The 7,970-nt window shown below is 42.8% G+C and overlaps 1 pseudogene; it reads right to left on the minus strand.

Annotated features, from left to right (window-relative positions):
* Positions 1 to 4,058: 4,058 nt before the first annotated feature.
* Positions 4,059 to 7,739, minus strand: LOC120417771 (40S ribosomal protein S14-like; annotated as a pseudogene).
* Between the last annotated feature and the right edge of the window lie 231 nt (positions 7,740 to 7,970).

Below are 7,970 nucleotides of genomic sequence, written 5' to 3' on the forward strand. Positions count from 1 at the left end.
GCGGCCATGCTGCAGCTGTGGGAAAATGCAAACTACTTTCCACGCCAGACATCCGTTACGACCAGTTCGTACCTGGTAAGTTTCTGCGATGCGATTCTGAACGTGTTGAGGAAGACGGCGTCCAATGTGATCTCTGGGGTGATCTTCTCACATTGCGCCAATACGTTAACGATTCGAAGAGACACTTGCGTGCGGTCAGCAGGACCAATCTGCGGAGGGGCACCTGCGCCTACTCCAACTGCTCTAGGAGCAACTTACGCTGGATCTTCCCAGCAACTGCGAAGCGGCATCTACGCCACCTTCAACTGCTCTAGGAGCAACTTCCGCTGGACGTTCCCAGCATTCTGCGGAGTGGCAGCTGCGCCATCTCCAAACGCTCGAGGAGCAATCTGCGCTGGACTTGCCCAGCAATTTGCGAAGTTAACCTTCAACCGCTCACGGAGCGAACCTGCGCTGGACGTGCCCAGCAACTGCGAAGGATATACGAAACCCTTCAAGGGCTCATGGAGCAACTTCTGCCGGACGTGCCCGGTAATTCTTTCTGCGGAGAGGCAGCTGCGCCAACCAATCTCCAACCGCTCGTGGAGCGAACCTGCGCTGGATGTGCCCAGCAACTTCGCACTGCTCAAGGAGCAACAACCGCTGGACGTGCCCAGCACCTGCTACTGCTCGGAGAACAACTTCCGCCGGACTGCCCGGCACCTTCAAGAATTCGGATACGAACTTACACCGGACGTTCCCGGTACCTGCGGTCGTACTACCGACGTCATCCTACGGAAGCTTCTACCGGATGAGCGGAACCAGAAGTTCACCACAACGGAGGGGAGAGCTGTCATATCTTGGCAACACTGCGCGCCAGGATTGGCGTCACCTGTTCTGCACCACCCTGGTCGTGCGCGCTGACAGCTGAGCTGCCGCGCAACCAACAACAACATCCGTCATTCCACCATCAACAACAAGAAGAGCAACAACGTGCAAACTATTCTCTGTACTTAAAACCTAGTTTAATAAATGTATTAATAGTTAGTTGCTTGTTAATCTTTGCTGCCATCCGTCCCGCCTTGCCTCCGCCACCCTCGGATACAACAGAACTGAAACTGAACTGAAACTGAACTGAAACTGAACTGAAACTGAACTGAAACTGAACTGAAACTGAACTGAAACTGAACTGAAACTGAACTGAAACTGAACTGAAATTGAACTGAAACTGAACTGAAACTGAACTGAAACTGAACTGAAACTGAACTGAAACTGAACTGAAACTGAACTGAAACTGAACTGAAACTGTACTGAAACTGAACTGAAACTGAACTGAAACTGAACTGAAACTGAACTGAAACTGAACTGAAACTGAACTGAAACTGAACTGAAACTGAACTGAAACTGAACTGAAACTGAACTGAAACTGAACTGAAACTGAACTGAAACTGAACTGAAACTGAACTGAAACTGAACTGAAACTGAACTGAAACTGAACTGAAACTGAACTGAAACTGAACTGAAACTGAACTGAAACTGAACTGAAACTGAACTGAAACTGAACTGAAACTGAACTGAAACTGAACTGAAACTGAACTGAAACTGAACTGAAACTGAACTGAAACTGAACTGAAACTGAACTGAAACTGAACTGAAACTGAACTGAAACTGAACTGTAACTGAACTGAAACTGAACTGAAACTGAACTGAAACTGAACTGAAACTGAACTGAAACTGAACTGAAACTGAACTGAAACTGAACTGAAACTGAACTGAAACTGAACTGAAACTGAACTGAAACTGAACTGAAACTGAACTGAAACTGAACTGAAACTGAACTGAAACTGAACTGAAACTGAACTGAAACTGAACTGAAACTGAACTGAAACTGAACTGAAACTGAACTGAAACTGAACTGAAACTGAACTGAAACTGAACTGAAACTGAACTGAAACTGAACTGAAACTGAACTGAAACTGAACTGAAACTGAACTGAAACTGAACTGAAACTGAACTGAAACTGAACTGAAACTGAACTGAAACTGAACTGAAACTGAACTGAAACTGAACTGAAACTGAACTGATACTGAACTGAAACTGAACTGAAACTGAACTGAAACTGAACTGAAACGGAACTGAAACTGAACCAAGGTTGAGTTTCTTCTCATCCTTCAAAAATCTTACAAAAATTTCAATCATCGTCCTTTCAATCATTTGTCTCTCATTCCATTTCCAAAAAAAAAACGAATAAAACAACAGCAAAAAGTCTCAAAAGGGAATCCAACCAAGAATTTGCATATTATGATTTTTATTTTCCTTGTAATTTTCATCAAATTAGTAGCAGCACCACACCAAACCAAACAGAAGGGAGAGCCAAGCAAACAAAAACAAAAAGAACCATCAACAGAACCAGAAAAAAAATCCCGAGAACCGTCCTAAGTCGAATAGGTAAGTCAAGCTGGGATGCTGGTAAAATTCTTCTCGTTTTACTCACCCCATCTAAATTAAACCGCCAGATTTCCACCTTGGATCTTTGGCAACAGGGGCGCGGAATGAGTGACGTTCCTTAAGAGAAAGAACCAAACAAGAAAAAAAAATGAGCAAATGAAATTACATCCATCTATGCTAATTATTGTTTTCTTGGCTCTTGAAATTTTATGGATTTTTTCACTTGCAATTGGCGCGCACAGCACGCTTCTGAGTTTTAAGGAGCCGAAATAGAATCAAATGAAATGGAAATGAAAACAATGACCTGAGAAATGTTAAAACATGGCGGGGAGGGGAAATTTTTATTCTGATGATTTTTTTTTGTCCTCAGGAATGGGAAATGTTATTGTTTGTCGAACAAACGCCGTTCAATGTTGAGTGGTTGTTTTAGGAGGGCAATAATGATTGAACAATGCAATTGAATGCATAATTGCAGGTATTTACAACTTTTTTGTTTTTAGGGAGGAGTGAACAATGTTTAACGTAAAATTGGGAATAATTAACCCTTCAGTTTGAAGTCTGTTAATTTACACAATTATTTAACATAAAAATGATAGAAATATTGTTTTGAACAAAACTTTGTTTAACTGCATCCCGTATTTGAAACATTTTAAACTTTGTGTAAACACTTAAATTCACAAGATCTGAATCAAAATGTTTTTAAAAGATTCCATAAATTGACAAAATTTTATATTTTTTCATTGACTGTAAATTGAAATACAATTCCAAATTGAAATTTTTGCATTTTTCACTCCTCTGAAAACCATTCTTTCTTATTCAACGAAACAGCATAATTTCATCACACTATATCATCAGTACTATATTTTCGTATACTAATGTTGTTTTTATAATTTTATTATATTGTTTGTATTTTATCATATCTCCTTAACTGCCCATAATTGAAAATTCGGCTATTATGCCAAATCAAGTATTCCGAGAAAAACGCGTTTTAGTGTTTGTCACAAAATCTCCGTCAAGGCAATTTCCCATAAGAGTGGCATATTAGCCGTTTGGTTTTTCGCATCGGCAGCCAAGTCTAAACACTATTTCAGTAAAATTCAAGTTCCAGAAGATGCGTTGGAACATCCTCTACCACCTGGTGCTAATATCTCGTTTTTGCCAAAAGTGGATATTAGCCGTTTTTTCAATGGTGGGCAGTTAACACGGAGAAAAAAGAGTTCCCAAAATCGTGAACAAGCGTCCATGAATATGGAAACCACGAACCAAGTGTTCAAATGCCATACCCAAGTAACCGCGGGACTGTATAAGGTAACTTTAAATCCCCTCTATATCAACATATAAAGTTTGTCTATAGAGTCTTGAAACTTTATATTCACTTTATACGCATGGAGGTAAAATTGAGTGGCGAAGTCTAGAGTTGATATAAAGTTATACAGCGGTAAAACGTCAAAATACTACTTTACCGACAGAACAAAAATAGAAAAATCAAAAAGCTTTGCGCAGCTCTTTCTCTCTCTTGGGAGAGTGCTTTTACGCTGGGATGACGATTTTGAAAGTTTGTTTGTTTTTTTTTTTTGCTGTGTTGCTTTGCTTTCGAAATTCTAAACTGCTTGTACTCTGAGATGTTTCACCTAGATGCCCTGCGCCAACCGTCTCGTCCGTCCTGAAATATGTTTATTCAGATGATTTTTGCCGACTAAGTCTCCCTTGAGGAACAACTTCAGGAAAAACTGAAACACTTGCCAGATCAAAACAGAGCATTTATTTATGTTTATACTAATAGCACTAAATCACCAAAATTATTTGACGAACAGGACAGAGCACGGTGCGTCGACTGAGCACCCGGTCCCGGGGTCTTGGTGCGGTTTCCGCCCCAAGTAACCGCGGGACTGTATAAGGTAACTTTAAATCCCCTCTATATCAACATATAAAGTTTGTCTATAGCTAGGGGTTGGACAGAATTAATGTGTTAACAATTCGTCAATCTATTGACGACGGTTTTGATATTTTCGTCAATACTTTAACGAAAAGTTGAGCCGGCGTTCCCACCGTGTAGTTTAGACCTCGGGTAAATTTGACAGCTTATTTTTTATAAACAAAAACATGTGTTTTTTTGACTCGTGCTCAACAACAGGTAAGTTATGTTTTATAATTATTTTAGATTGCTGGAAAAGCATTTAATCTTCACAATTTGTTTAATGATTTCACAGGTGCCACCTCTCCGGTGGAAATTACGACCTCAACAAGTGTCCCGAAGAGAAACCCACTGCAGGAGGAAATCGGTGGGTTGACGCCGGAGCACGAACCGCGGTCGAGTCGACGAGGTGTTCAATAGCTGATCATCGTTCTGCTGACCACACTATCTACCTGTACGGCGGATGTGGAGGAAACCACCGGAGACTACAAGTACTTGAGAATGTTCTCGTACCACATCAGCACCAAAACGTGGAACCACATCCAGGGCGACTGCTGCCACCCATCCGTCGCCAGTCCATACGTGCAGAGTACCAAGTCGCTGGACGCACTTGATGCTGTTCCATCATGAAAGTGAACTCGATGTACATCTTTGGCTACAAACAGTACATCTTTGGCAGCAAGCGTAGCGAAGACTATGGTGCCCAGCTGACCAGTCTGATTCCGGAGAATGACGGTACGGATGCGATAGACTGTGACAAGGGACCTTGGACCTGAACATCAACTCATTTTGATTGTATCCACAGATGCACCAGATCTTTTACGATGCCGCGAAGCAGGTTCTCTTTTGGTTCGGTGGCAATCTCGGCATGAACTATAGAACTTCCGGCTAGACGTTTTCTGGATGCAACGGCTGGAGGAACGCATCGAATCGCCAAAGACGGCCGCCGCCGACGCCGATGATTCCAGAATTCCGTCCGGCTTCCGGCCGCTGTTCACCGTCGTCTTCAGCCCTCTTCCTCCAGCAAAGCTAACGACCAGCTGATGAAGTTCCTAGGTGTTCAACAAACTCGCAAAGGGTCTGTGCCAGCTGAAGAAGAACATCAGCGACTTTGTGCTGCTGTAAAAGTCCTAGAAATGCATGCATCACCCCGCGAATCCGCAATTTGCGAGACGAGACTGCTGATCGTATATGTGTTATATTTTTTTATATCGATTAAACTAATCAAAACAAAGCCCAAACAAACCACCCTCCCCGCCCCCCAGCCACCATCACCAAGATTTTTATTTTGTTAAGATTAAAAGATGCATTCCGTCTATCTATGTTAGTGCATTTATCCTAGATAATTCGAGCAATTTTAAGAATTTTTGAAACATTCAGTCACTGCCGGTTCTTGCCAAGACCGCGCCAAGACGATGATTCGTTCAGCTTGAGGTGATTTCGCTTTTCGACGAGCTCGGCTAGGAAGACCAGATTCTCGGGGAATGCGACCGTGCTGGGACTTGAGTTGAATGTTTCGTTCGCCAATGCAGCCGACCTGCTTCCAGTCCGTGTACCAGCCGGATTTGGCAATTTGGTAGCTTGAGAGACCCCGAAGAAGAAGCCAAACTTGAGCACCAGAATGCTTTCTGCGATCTCGCCAACGAAGTGCATCTTCAACACCGAGATGTCCTGGCAATTCGGACTCGACATCCCAGGCAGCAGGCGTGGCCGAATGCTCCAGCCTTCCGTCGGATGGGGAATTAAAACGTCGGTCCCGGCCTTAGTTGTTGTTAGGCCGTTAAGTCATTCTAGGTGTAAGAGTCGTCTCCCCCGTATTAGAACAAACAACACACCAAACCAAGCCTGCTCCGGTGGAATCGCTGGCGGCGGTTGGAATCGTCATTCAAAGGTCGTCAGTTCGAACCCTGGGATGGAAGATTCCGTGGAGTACACAGTACGTAGCTGTCCAAACAAACTCGCAAGAAATGGAATATCTGCCGCGATGCTTGATTTTTCAACGGAATTCGTGTTTGCTGCCCCAGGTCGACCGTTTAAGCATCCGGAAATCTAGGCCGGGACCGGCGTACAACACAAATGTGCGGTTCGATTCGCAACCGATTAGACACCACACTGTCGTTGTTCAAGCAACTTTCCGATGTTTCCAAAAACCCTTCATTTCCCACACTGCACTTTTGCGGCGGATGCGAAGGGTTACGTTCCCGGCATCGACACCACCTTCCCCGGATGTTTCCAACGGTTTGGAAGTCGCTGACACCGTTTCTCCGGTATTTTATATTTTTTCTGGAACGACTTCGTGAAACCGTGAACTAGAAATTTGTTTTGTTTTGATTTTAATATGACATTTCAACTCGCCAAGGTTCTAAAGGTCATGGTGGGATCGCGTTAATATATTGACGAAATGTCGATCTGTTAACAAAGTATTTTAATGCATCGATAATGTATTGACCGTTCTGTCCGACCCCTAGGTCTATAGAGTCTTGAAACTTTATATTCACTTTATACGCATGGAGGTAAAATTGAGTGGTGAAGTCTAGAGTTGATATAAAGTTATACAGCGGTAAAACGTCAAAATACTACTTTACCGACAGAACAAAAATAGAAAAATCAAAAAGCTTTGCGCAGCTCTTTCTCTCTCTTGGGAGAGTGCTTTTACGCTGGGATGACGATTTTGAAAGTTTGTTTGTTTTTTTTTGCTGTGTTGCTTTGCTTTCGAAATTCTAAACTGCTTGTACTCTGAGATGTTTCACCTAGATGCCCTGCGCCAACCGTCTCGTCCGTCCTGAAATAAGTTTATTCAGATGATTTTTGCCGACTAAGTCTCCCTTGAGGAACAACTTCAGGAAAAACTGAAACACTTGCCAGATCAAAACAGAGCATTTATTTATGTTTATACTAATAGCACTAAATCACCAAAATTATTTGACGAACAGGACAGAGCACGGTGCGTCGACTGAGCACCCGGTCCCGGGGTCTTGGTGCGGTTTCCGCCGGTGGCACGCAGCGTGATTCCGAGCGACTTGCACTTATCGGCGACGTCCTGAGCAGCCAACAAAGCGGCGTAGGGCGAGGCCTCGTCACGATCGGCCTTGGCGTTCATGTTGCCGGTGACGTTGTTTCTTTGCCCGAAAGATCCGTGACGTGGACGAAAGTGTCGTTGAAGCTGGCGTAGAGCGAAAACTCCTCCTTTCTAGTTTTGTTTTTGCAGGAAGCCATCGTAACTAGAAAATTGTATCTTGCGACGATAAGGAGCTGTTCTGGAAAAAAGAATAGTTTAATACTAAGCCCAGTTAAACTAAGTATAATTGACTCACATTTTTATAGACGCTGAACCGTGCGCCGAACGATTTTACCTGCAGCAAACATAAACATATCACGAAATACTGCCAAACTTTTATTGCCCTCACTAGTGTTAAGTTAGTGTTTTGAAACATTTTAAGAAATGTCAAAATTAAAAGCTTACTCTACAGTGATATATAAAGCTTACCACTAATGCTTCGAAACATTGTTGTGCTAAATGCTTCGAAACTTTAATTGGCTGTTCTATATGTCATTATACGGTAAGTAATAATGTTTCAAGCTACAAATGTTTCGAAACATTTGGAAAGACTATTTAAAGTGCCATAGC

The sequence above is a fragment of the Culex pipiens genome, chromosome 1, assembly GCF_016801865.2.
Source record: "Culex pipiens pallens isolate TS chromosome 1, TS_CPP_V2, whole genome shotgun sequence".
Lineage (NCBI taxonomy): Eukaryota > Metazoa > Arthropoda > Insecta > Diptera > Culicidae > Culex > Culex pipiens.